This window comes from Danio aesculapii, chromosome 21, assembly GCF_903798145.1.
Source record: "Danio aesculapii chromosome 21, fDanAes4.1, whole genome shotgun sequence".
Classification (NCBI taxonomy): domain Eukaryota; kingdom Metazoa; phylum Chordata; class Actinopteri; order Cypriniformes; family Danionidae; genus Danio; species Danio aesculapii.
The window spans coordinates 34,042,493-34,055,644 of NC_079455.1; positions in this window are offsets into that span (position 1 = coordinate 34,042,493).

Genomic DNA, 13,152 nt, shown 5'->3' on the forward strand with positions numbered 1-13,152 from the left:
ATCACAGGAAGGCGAATCATTTCAATGGTAGATGCTATAAATGCATTATCTCCCTTTTAAAGCATTTTGATGAACCTTTACATTAGTGGTTGTAGTCTCAGTTGATTTGGCAAAGCAGTGTTTGCTGAATCATTGGGAAGTTTGGATTTCAGTTTCAGTTAGGGCCACAATATTATGACAAAAATCATAATTGTTGATTATTCCATTAAATCATAGGTCAATCTTTAGTTTGGTCTGATTGTTGAATTTAGGTTACATTGCATCTACATGCCAACTAATTCTCATTAGATTATAAGTAGACTGTTAGGTTGGGGTTAGTGTAAGTTGACATGTACTTACAAAGTTTCATAGTCAGTTAAATGTCTGTTTAGCATCAACAGATGATCAACAGATATTAAGCAGACAGTCTATTAACACTTAGATGGACCATCAAAATAAAGTGTTACCAAATTATAATTGTGATTATTAGTTGCAATTATCACAATGTACATTTATTGATGTTTTAAATAGCTTTATACCATGTTTTGAAGCAATTGCATGCCGTAATATATTATAATACACTGTAAAAAATGCTGGGTTCCACACAATTCCTTTATGTTGTGCCAGCATAATTCGATTAAGTTAACTTCATTGTTTTTTTTTTAACAAATTTAAGTGGATTGAACATAAAACAATTAAGTTAACCTAAAAAATACCTATTTGCAGAATCATTGAGACGTTTGGATTTAAGCTTCAGTTAGGTCCACAGGATTATGTCAAAAATTATCATTGTCTATAGTGGGTAGCACTTTCACCTCCCAGCAAGAAGGTTGCTGGTTCGAGCCTCGGCTGGGTCAGTTTGCATTTCTGTGTGGAGTTTGCATGCTCTCCCCGTGTTCGCATGGGTTTCCTCCGCGTGCTCTGGTTTCCCCCACAAGTCTAAAGACATGTGGTATAGGTGAATTGTGTAGGCTAAATTGTCCATAGTGTATGTGTGTGTATGGGTGATTCCCAGTGATGGGTTGCGGCTGGAAGGGCATCCGCTGCGTAAAACATATGCTGGATAAGTTGGCGGTTCATTCTGCTGTGGCGACCCCTGACTATTAAAGGGACTAAGCCAAAAAGAAAATGAATGAATGAATGATTATCACAGTGTACGTCTATTGATTTTTAAAAATAGCTTTATGCCATGGTTTGAAGCAATTGCATGCCGTAATATATTATAATACACTGTAAAAAACACAGTTCCACACAATTCCTTCATGAACATAAAACATTTAAGTTAACTTCATCATTTTTACAAATTTAAGTGGATTGAACAAAAAACAATTAAGTTATCCTTAAAACAATTCAGAATTTTGTTGTTTAAACAAATTTTAATCAAGTAATTTGAACAAGCAGTAAACGTAATTTATTGTTTCTCATTGCCACATGTCAATGTTACATTGGTTTAGTTCCTTTTAATAATTTTACTTTTACTGAAAATAAATGACAGAACAATGCATAAATAAATAAAAATAAATTAAAAATAGTATTTTTCTAATGTAAATCTAAGCTATATATTAGCTAAGTATTTAAATAAACTGTTGTTATTTGTTTGCTGGAAATTAGAACTGAATTTATAAATCGTTTTTAAACAAATATTTGTACTTAACAAACTAAATTAAATATGTAGGCTAATGAATGTCTTCAGTGGAGAGTGTACAACACCGTTTCCTTATTCATGGAAGTAAAGGAGTAAAGTAAAGAGTAAGTAAAGAGGCCTAATGGAGGAGGCTCATTCTTTATCCTCGCGCAGATGGTCTGTTTAACTGTTTTCTTGCTACAGTGTAGCATTCAGTTTTTACACTTACAAAATCTGCCATGTAAATAGCGAATGCATCATGGCGCGACCCAACTGACTTTTAAAGGACATGTGAGATGAGAATCTGGTTTAATGCATGTTATGCTCAAAAAACACCCATAAGTCATTAAGAGAATAAGCACAACCCTGTTAGACCATGCGCCATGACGCATGTTATATTTTTCCGTCCTTAAAATAGCCAAAGTGGATTTGGACGTGACCTTAATGCTATTGCACCATGAGCTTTAGACTTTTTGCCTAGATCGTTAAAATAGAGCCCTTAAAGTCTAAATATGATTCCTTTATGATGCATGTGAAGTCTGGTTTTGCTTTAAAGTCACAAACTCACACGATGTAAACACACACTCACACACACCACGACAACACAAAGCAGATCAATATGCTCAAGTCTTGATAAGCCAAATATAATGGCAGCGATTTGAATGCTGAATGCTATGTCAGACAGACTGTTCATTGTTATTATACACTGTGGCTTTCGTGAGTCATATGTACTTTACCTCTGTGATATAAACAAAACGCTATTGGCTGCTTTTTTAAAAGGGGAGGAGCTACTTGACATGTTCCACACTGTGTTTTTGTTTCAGTTGAAATTGCTTCACGTTGAGCTAAGTAAAGTATTCAAGCACTTCAGAGGACTTTCAGAGTAATATGGAGACGGTTGTGTTGTAGGTGTGGTGGCTCTGTCAGACACTGGCACACATCTGTCAGCAAACTGATTCTGGCTTGTCTGTATACTGGAGTGATGAAACACAAATGTTTTATGAGTAGATCCTCATACTTCATGTATGGTTGTAAACAAACAAGTCTGACTTATAGAGTACATTGATGGATTGTTTTACTGCTACATTATGTGTAATAACAGGCCTGTATTTAGCATCAGAAGAAAAAACACGGATGTTTAACATGCAGTTATAAAAAAAACAGATTTAATTTAAACACATTTATATTCATTTCATTCTTTTATTGGTCCTTTTATTTAATAAAAATTTTTTATTTCTATTTATTTATTTTTTAAATCATTTTTAAATCAGTTTATAATATGGGAGCGGTGTTTATAAGACATTAATAAATGCCATAACACTGACTCAGAGTGTGTTAACTGCTACTTTGGAAATTATTATTATAATTTTTTGGTGTTCAATTAATATAATTATAAAATAATTATGCAAAATCTGAAAGGAAACTACACCCAGTTTTCTTCTAAGAAATATGTGATTTCTTTCCTTTATTTTATTTCCTTGTCCATGTTAGAAATAACAAAATCTAAATGTTATTAAATTAATATTTCTTTATATTGTTGTTTTTTTTAATCCTTTGCCACAGATTTAACTAATGCTTTGCTTTCTTTTTAAGGCAGTTTTTGGTTAGTAAATATAGTCCCAGTTATTTTTGCAGTGTCTTATTTTTGTATGTTCATTTTATTTATTCATTTTATGAGACATAACGTGACGTTTACCTTCTGTTTGGATTTAAAATGATATTTTAAATCTAGTAGAACATGCGTGTGATTGATGGATTGTGTTTTAGCGCTAAACTATGAGTAATTACAGGCTTGTATTCAGTAGAAGAAAACAACAGATGCTTATTATGCAGTTTGTTTTTAAAGATTTAATTTAAAAACATTGACATTCATTTTATTTTATTCTTTTGTTATTATTTTATTTAATGTTTTTATTTGTATTTTACTTTATTAAAAATGTTAGTTTTATTTTTATTTGCTTATTAATCATTTTAAAATCAGTTTATAATATGGGAGTGGTGTTTATAAGACATTAATAAATGACATAACACTGACTGCATGCGTTAAAACCTACATTTATCATATTTTTGTGTTCAATCAATATAATTATAAAATAATTATGCAAAATCTGAAATCACTCACCCAGTGAACTACACCCAGTTTGCTTCAGAGAAATATGTCGTTTGATTCTATTATTTAAGTTCCTTGGCCACATTACCCCTATGATGATAAGAAATGCCAACAACTCATTATAAGAGAAATATTTTTTGTGCTCATAGCATAGTCTAATTTAGGCTAAACTTTATGAAAGATTATTTATTTTGAAGTCCAACATATATTGTTAAGTTATTAAAAACAGCTTACATCACAAACACACCATTTTTTAATAAACACATACATTACAAACACACAGTTTTTTAATAAATCATATATTATTTTGTGTTTTTAAATGTTTTCAAGTGCTTTATTTAGCGAGCGTCTGTTACGGGCGGTCATATGAGAAGTTCGGGGCATGGTTGATTTGATGTACAAACGTTTAGTCGGAAGTTTAATTCCGCGGCTCTGTCTCTGACTCCATCTGGTAGTCCCTTCTGCGCATTCCCAAGCTTCAATTTCAGTAGTTCTTTGCGAGAATTTGTGCCTGTCTTGAGGCGTTTTGCATTCGAAGCGTTCAATGGAAAAAGGGGCTGTCACGCCATCCTTCTTTTTTTACAGTCTTTACGTAAACTGCTACTTTGAAAATTATTATTATACATTTTTTTGCGCTCAATTAATATAATTTATAAAATAATAATTAGGCAAAATCACTCGCATAGTAAACTACACCCAGTTTGCTTCTGAGAAATATGTGATTTGCTTTTATTTAAGTTTTTTGGCCACGTTAGATATTTAAAATATACATGTTATTAATTAATCACTTGTTTATATCATTTTTACAAACAAATGCTTTGCTTTTTAAGGTAATTTGTGGTTTATTTTGTTAATTTTGCAGCGTCCTATTTTTGTATATGTATTTTATTTACTCATTTTATGGCAAGACATACAGTGGTGTTTAACTTCTGTTTGGATTTAAAATAATATTTTTAAGGTCCCAAGAAGTGCTTTTAAGTGTCCCTTTTTTTATTCGATGTTTGGCATAATCTTAACCGAAACATGATGAGTGGGTGGGATATATAGTAGCTCCTCCCATTTAAAAAAGAATCAGCCAATAGTGTTGTGTTTTTTCACAGATCTGCCAGTGAGAGTGGTTGAGCTCAAGTGCATCAAATGAAAAGCAAATGAGAAGTGTCTTGAAGGGGCGGGGCATGTCAGATACTTTAGAGCTTTTGATTGGTTATGATTTGATGAGAAACTGTAGTGTGAAGTGATGTGAATAAAACCGTTGATCCGTTTAGGTGGACTGCAAGCTTTACATGTTTATATCAGTTTTATATCTTCTAAACGTGAATTTTGGCACTGTTTTGGAGAACACTAGCTTATAGATATCTTAAAAACTTACAATACTGATACTAACATCTAAAAAATTCATGGGACCTTTAAATTTTGAAGTAAATTTTTGAACATTGGAACACTGGAGCACGAATCTGAAAAAGTTGTCGTTGTCGTTTTTATGTAATTTCAAGGTCACCAATCATATAATCAAGTTTGTGACACTGAACATGACAGATTGAGTCCGTGACACTGGTTCTCTAATCACGCTGAATAACATGATCGTCAGGTTTTTACATGAACCTGTGTTTATGTCACTCAATGCTGCTGACATAAATCAAAAGGGTAATAATACTTCCCAAACAACATCTACAAATTCATGTTCTCAATAAAAGAATAGTGCGCCCAAAACTGAAAATTAGCCAATTTACCCTCCGGACATTCAAGTACTTGGTGAGTCATTAGATGCAAGTTAACAGCTATCAGCGCTTTTGAAAGTATATGTGTGTATATATATATATATATATATATATATATATATATATATATATATATATATATATATATATATATATATATATACTGTGTATATATATATATATATATATATATATATATATATATATATATATATATATATATATATATATATATATATATATACTGTATATATATATATATATATATATATATATATATATATATATATATATATATATATACTGTATATATATATATATATATATATATATATATATATATATATATATATATATATACTGTATATATATATATATATATATACTGTATATATATATATATACTGTATATATATATATATATATATATATATATATATATATATATATATATATATATATATATATATATACAGTATATATATATATATATATATATATATATATATATATACTGTATATATATATATATATATATATATATATATATATATATATATTTTTTTTTTTTTTTTTTTTTTTTTTTTTTTATACATACATATTAGCCCATTAGCATAGTATTGTATATTTTTCCTCTATTTAAAAGACCAATAAGAAAACCAAATAATAGAACAAAAACAAATTTACGTTAATCAACCAAAACCAGTATCATAACCAAATAAATAGACAAACATAACAATCAAAGCAAACACCAAAACCAAATAAAAATGCGTTAATATTGCACCATCACACTAAAAACAAAAATACCAAAGCATACAAAAATGTGCATTTACCCATTAACAATCAAAATAAATACCCAAACCAAATAAATAAAAAAATTTACGTGAAACATTAGACGGCAGCTAGCTCTCTGCAACTCACATGGTCACCCACTGAAGCTAAGCAGGGCTGTGCCTGGTCAGTACCTGGATGGGAGACCACACGGGAAAGCTAGGTTGCTCCTGGAAGTGGTGTTAGTGAGACCAGCAGGAGGCGCTCCATAAGGGTCCTAAGGCCTCCATATATTGATTCCTCCATATATTGAGTCTCCTATACAGCTTAGTGAGGCGTTAAACCGAGGTCCCGACTCTCTGGATGTTCTTTGAGAAAGAGTAGAGGTTTAACCCCGACATCCTGGCCAAATTTCCCTCTGTCCACCAGTCAGCTGGTGTGTGATGTGCGGTCTGGTGCAATATGGCTGTCGTCGCATCATCCATGTGGATTCTGCACACTGGTGGTGGATGAGGAGATTCCCCCCAAAAACGTGTAAAGGAAATCCAGATGTGTTCAGAAAAGCGCTATATAAATGTAAGGAATTACCATTATTATTATTAAACCCTTAGACTACAAACAAAAACAAATTTTTTTTTACAATTAACCCAAACAAATACAAAAAAAAACCCAGATTAGATTAAACCATAACAATTAAAATAAATACAAAAAGCAAATAGAAAGACAAACTGACACTAAACCATAACACTACAAACAAAAACAAAAAATAAATTTACATTAAACCATAACACTATACAAAATAAATATCAAAATCAAATAAATAGACAAGTTAACATTAAACCATCATACTAGAAACAAAAACAAAATTAAAAGCAAATTTACATTAAACCATAACACTAGAAGCAAATACCACAACAAAAACAAATTTACTTGTAACCATTACACTAAAACCAAAACAAACAGCTAATTTACATTAAACCATCACACTAGAAACAAATACCACAACAAACAACTAATTTACATTAAACCATAACAGTTAAAATAAATATCATCAAATAAACGACAAATTTACATTAAACCATAACACTAAATACCAAAACAAACACCCAATTTACATTAAACCATCACACTAGAAACAAATACCACAACAAACAACTAATTTACATTAAACCATAACAATTAAAATAAAAATCATCAAATAAACGACAAATTTACATTAAACCATAACACTAAATACCAAAACAAACACCCAATTTACATTAAACCATAACACTAAATACCAAAACAAACACCCAATTTACATTAAACCATCACACTAGAAACAAATACCACAACAAACAACTAATTTTCATTAAACCATAACAATTAAAATAAATATCATCAAATAAAAGACTAATTTACATTAAACTATAACACTAAATACCAAAACAAACACCCAATTTACATTAAACCATAACACTAGAAACAAATACCACAACAAACACCCAATTTACATTAAACCATAACAATTAAAATAAATATCATCAAATAAAAGACTAATTTACATTAAACCATAACACTAAATACCAAAACAAACACCCAATTTACATTAAACCATAACACTAAATACCAAAACAAACACCCAATTTACATTAAACCATCACACTAGAAACAAATACCACAACAAACAACTAATTTACATTAAACCATCACACTAGAAACAAATACCACAACAAACAACTAATTTACATTAAACCATAACAATTAAAATAAATATCATCAAATAAACGACAAATTTACATTAAACCATAACACTAAATACCAAAACAAACACCCAATTTACATTAAACCATCACACTAGAAACAAATACCACAACAAACAACTAATTTTCATTAAACCATAACAATTAAAATAAATATCAAATAAAAGACTAATTTACATTAAACTATTACACTAAATACCAAAACAAACAACCAATTTACATTAAACCATAACACTAGAAACAAATACCACAACAAACACCCAATTTACATTAAACCATAACAATTAAAATAAATATCATCAAATAAAAGACTAATTTACATTAAACTATAACACTAAATACCAAAACAAACACCCAATTTACATTAAACCATAACACTAGAAACAAATACCACAACAAACAACTAATTTACATTAAACCATAACAATTAAAATAAATATAATCAAATAAACGACAAATTTACATTAAACTATAACACTAAATACCAAAACAAACACCCAATTTACATTAAACCATCACACTAGAAACAAATACCACAACAAACACCCAATTTACATTAAACCATAACACTAGAAACAAATACCACAACAAACACCCAATTTATATTAAACCATAACAATTAAAATAAATATCATCAAATAAAAGACTAATTTACATTAAACTATAACACTAAATACCAAAACAAACACCCAATTTACATTAAACCATAACACTAGAAACAAATACCACAACAAACAACTAATTTACATTAAACCATAACAATTAAAATAAATATCATCAAATAAACGACAAATTTACATTAAACCATAACACTAAATACCAAAACAAACACCCAATTTACATTAAACCATAACACTAGAAACAAAAGCCGCAACAAAAAACAAATTTACATTGAATCATAACAATTAAAATAAGTATCAAAACCAAATAAAAAGACAAATTCACATTAAACCATAACAATCCAAATAAATACAAAAAGCAAATAAAATTGACATGAAATTAACATCACATCGTATGTTACGAAATACTGAATTAGCGGAAGAAAAAACATTAAATTGGGGAAAAAAAATGGGGAAAAACTGATTCATCATGCAAAAGTTTGTTTCCTGTAGTTTCCCCCATGTGACACACAAATAAAGTTTCGAGTTTCTTCATTCTTTGTGCTCATTAACTCTAGTGCTGCTATTTCCAGCCATTCCCCCTTGAGGGCAGAGCAAGATGCAGTGGAATTGGGGAATGTGAAATCTCAGTCAAGTTCACCGCTGTATTGTCTGAATGCGCTGGTGCAGACAGATCACATTCCCAGCTTAATTACTGTGAGCATTGTGTGGGTGTCTGTGGTTGTATGGCTGTGAGTTTTTTACACATGTCTACACATGTGTTTGATTCAGCCTGAACACCTGCGCTTGATAGAGTGTCTGTCATTCTGGATTTGCATACGAGGAAGCCTGAGTTTTTTTATTTATTTATTTTTTAAACTGATTTACTGATTACTGAACAGAAATAGTTTGTTCTATGCGGAAATGCACTTATTTGTCAGTTTGTGCATTTATTTGAGAGCTTTACTTGCTCTTTTAAAATAATTTTATTCAGCAAACGTAATTGAAATAATGTTCAATGTTTATGATGTTTTGAAAAAATTTGTCAATTATCAAAGTAAGCTGAGGTCAATAGTATCAATTTAAGTATCAATCAATTTTCATAATATTATTAAGCTGCACAAACTTTTTTTATCTTTTGACATAACGTTAGCCTCTTTATCACAGTGATACCAGTAAATATTTTGAAAATAACCGGAACGACTTTACCGGTAAATTCAAAAAAGCGCTGTTCACACAGGCAACGACGTTTCGGAATTTTTCCGGAAAAGACCGTTCACACATCCTTTCCAAAAGACCTACATCATTAACCAGAAATGACCTTTAAATGGCTGCGCTTGTATTTGTAAACATAGAAGGGGTCCGGCGTTTTCACTTTTATTTAAAGCTTTATCATTTATGCAGCTGCTTTGTGAGACATTTAAAGGCAGGAACCCGAACCGCAGCTAAATGTTTACACACTTGACTACTTAAAAAATTATGATGGATAAATATTGTGGATAACTTATATGAAAACATATGGAGGAGCACTTTCACATGGCGAGATGTTCATAATATGTGTGTGTGCTGGCGCTCACCGGCTGCTTCACGTGCAACCAGTAATTTATCGTTAGCATTTTGTCGATAATTATTTACAGAGTAGGCATTAAGAAAGAATATAGAAACGTTATCTGACTAATATGTAGCACCTTAATGTGTCTGGAAAAATATTCAGTATTTATTTTCATAAACCGTGCGGATGTGAATACGTCTGAGTGTTCTGATTGGCTAAAGTAGTCTCCGTTTCCGGCAAACTTCCTTCTGCGTTCACACAGCGTAGCATTTGGGCAAATTACCAGTAATGTTACAATTTCTCTTTCCGAAAAATTGCCGGAACGAATTTACAGTATTTTGTTTTGTTTTTTTAAAAAGGGCCTGTTCACACATACAGACCTTTCCAGAAAATTACCAGCAGTTTTCCGGAAAGGTCTGTATGTGTGAAAAGGGAATGTCATTATTCAAAATAAGATTATAATGTAACATAATGATAATAAGAATCTTTTTATTGAGCAAAAAAATTCAGTTCCACACTATTGATTTTTAGTTGCGGCAACATGAAGGAATCAAGTTGACTTATTAGTTTTTACAAATTTAAGTGGATCAAGCATAAAACAATTGAGTTGTCAGAAAAAAAACCTCAATAATTGTGATGTTTCAGCTCATTATAAATAAGTAGTTTGAACAAGCAGCTAAATTAATAACTTAGTGAAATTACACGCAATAACAGTGAAAGCGTGTTATTTATGAAAATGTAAAACCTACTAATGTTATGATGAAACGATTGTCAATTATCAAAGTAAGCCAATAAGGTCAATAGTATCACATTTCACAAGATTATTAAGCTGGAAAGTTTTTGACATAACGTTATCTTTTAAAATAAGATTATAACGTAACATAATAATAATAAACCATATAACTGCAAGCAGCAATTAAAGGACTAAGCAACCATAATGAGCAAAGCAGCCCAGAGGCAGAATGAGCAAAGCAGTCCAGAGTCTTAAGCACCATAGCTACATATTATACTGATCTCTGCAGGATGATTTGATATTTAACATGCTGCAAATTCAGCTTTAAATCGCAGGAATAAGGGATATTTTAAAGTATATTGCTATAGATTTTCTGTTTAATTTAGTAATATTTCAGTTTGTGCATTTGTTGTCAATTATCAAAGTAAGCTGAGGTCAATAGTATAAAATTTCACAACATTATTAAGCTGGAAAGTTTTCTGTTATGACATAACACGCAACATCAAAATAAAATGCTGCAAATTCAGCCTTATATTACAGGAATAAATGAAATTGTAAAGTATATTACAATAGTAATATAATAATAATAATTATATTAAAAAATATATATTTTTATTGTATTTTTTGTTGTATAAATAAGGGAGCATGGGATGCATAATACTTCTGTCAAAAATGTCAATATCAATCTTTTATCAATTGTTTAAAAATCATACAGACTTTAAACTTTAAATGGAAGAACATGTAGCCAGCAACAAGTCGATTTTTCACATTTATTAGACAATAACTTCTAAAATCAATATAAAATGTTAATATCTTTCATTTTATTTACAATTACAGCATCATTTTCATTTCAAAATCAACTCATTTTAATTACTGGTGTGAGATATTGACAAAAATGTTTTAAATAATAATAAAACAATGTTTCAAGTGTGTTGGCTGGTTTAGACCTGTTATGGAAAAATAAATATGACATCAAAAATTCATTAAATAATTTCCTTGTTTAATACCACGTCACTATAAAATGAAACCCATACAGGGATATTTTTAGTTTTCACCACTTCAAACTGCATTCTAATAAGCTTCATCACTCAGTAAAGACATTTATACTCTCAGGCGTTTACAGAATTAAGCTTTTAATTACAGTATCATCTGAAGTGAATACCGCACACTATATATTTATATTTAATATTCAAAAATACTTGGTTTGTGAATCTGCAACTGTAACTAGGCCTGCAATTGTTGCACATCTGCTTGAAGTGTTTACCAAATTCGTAATGTGGCCTGCATAATGGTTCAAATCACCTGGACTCAAAGATGCGATTCATTTTACATTTCCGTAATTGGATATGAAACAGGATATTCAACAAGAAGAATGTAGACTGGGACTTTTGATTGATTAAATTGATTGGCTTATGAAAAGTGAACTTTTCATAACATAAAAAGTACACAAAACTGGTTTGGGTCACACTTTATTTTGATGGTCCTTTTGTTAAGTTTAAGTTACATTGCAACTAATTGTCATTAGATTAGAAGTAGACTTTTAGGTTGGGGTTAGGGTTAGTATAAGTTGACTTGTTTCTTATAGTCAGTTAAATGTCTGTTGAAGGAGCAGTATTAACAGATAATAGGCAGATAGTCTACTAATACTCAAATGGACCATCAAAATAAAGTGTTACCTGGTTTGTGTTTTTACCCAGGTAATTTATTTAATTTGAGTTTAAATCTGATTTTCAGGCTCAAAAAATGTGGGTTGGATTTAATTAGGTTTTGTTCCATGGTAATTTACACTACATGACTAAAATGATCCAGTGAAATGTTTAGCTACAGTATGTTTACATCCAAAGATGTTAATTAAACTTCAAAGAAGTGGACTATTGCAAAACGTTTGCAAATAAAGCAGCATTTCCATCCAATGAGTCAAAAAGAACAAAATCATCACTTCCTATTAAACTGGTGATAAAAATATCAACAAGAAAAATGCAGTTTGCTTCATTAGGAGAAGCCTTTTTTCTTATGTAATAAATTGCTTGCTTCTCAGAGGACAAATACTAAACAAGTGGTGTAACAGATCACAAATCTCACGGTTCAGATCACATTTCGGATCAGACCATTTTTCAGAACAGCAAAACAAAAATAATTTGATTTGCATTCATTATAAAAGTAGAAAAACTTTTGCAAAAAACTTTTGCTTTTAACAAACGTAATTTAGAACTGAATTAACTCAGTAATTTTAATAAAAAGAAAAATCTGGAAATATCCAGCTGAATTCAAATTTCTGAAATCACATTTATTGTATAGTCTCATTTTCGATTAATGATTCAGTA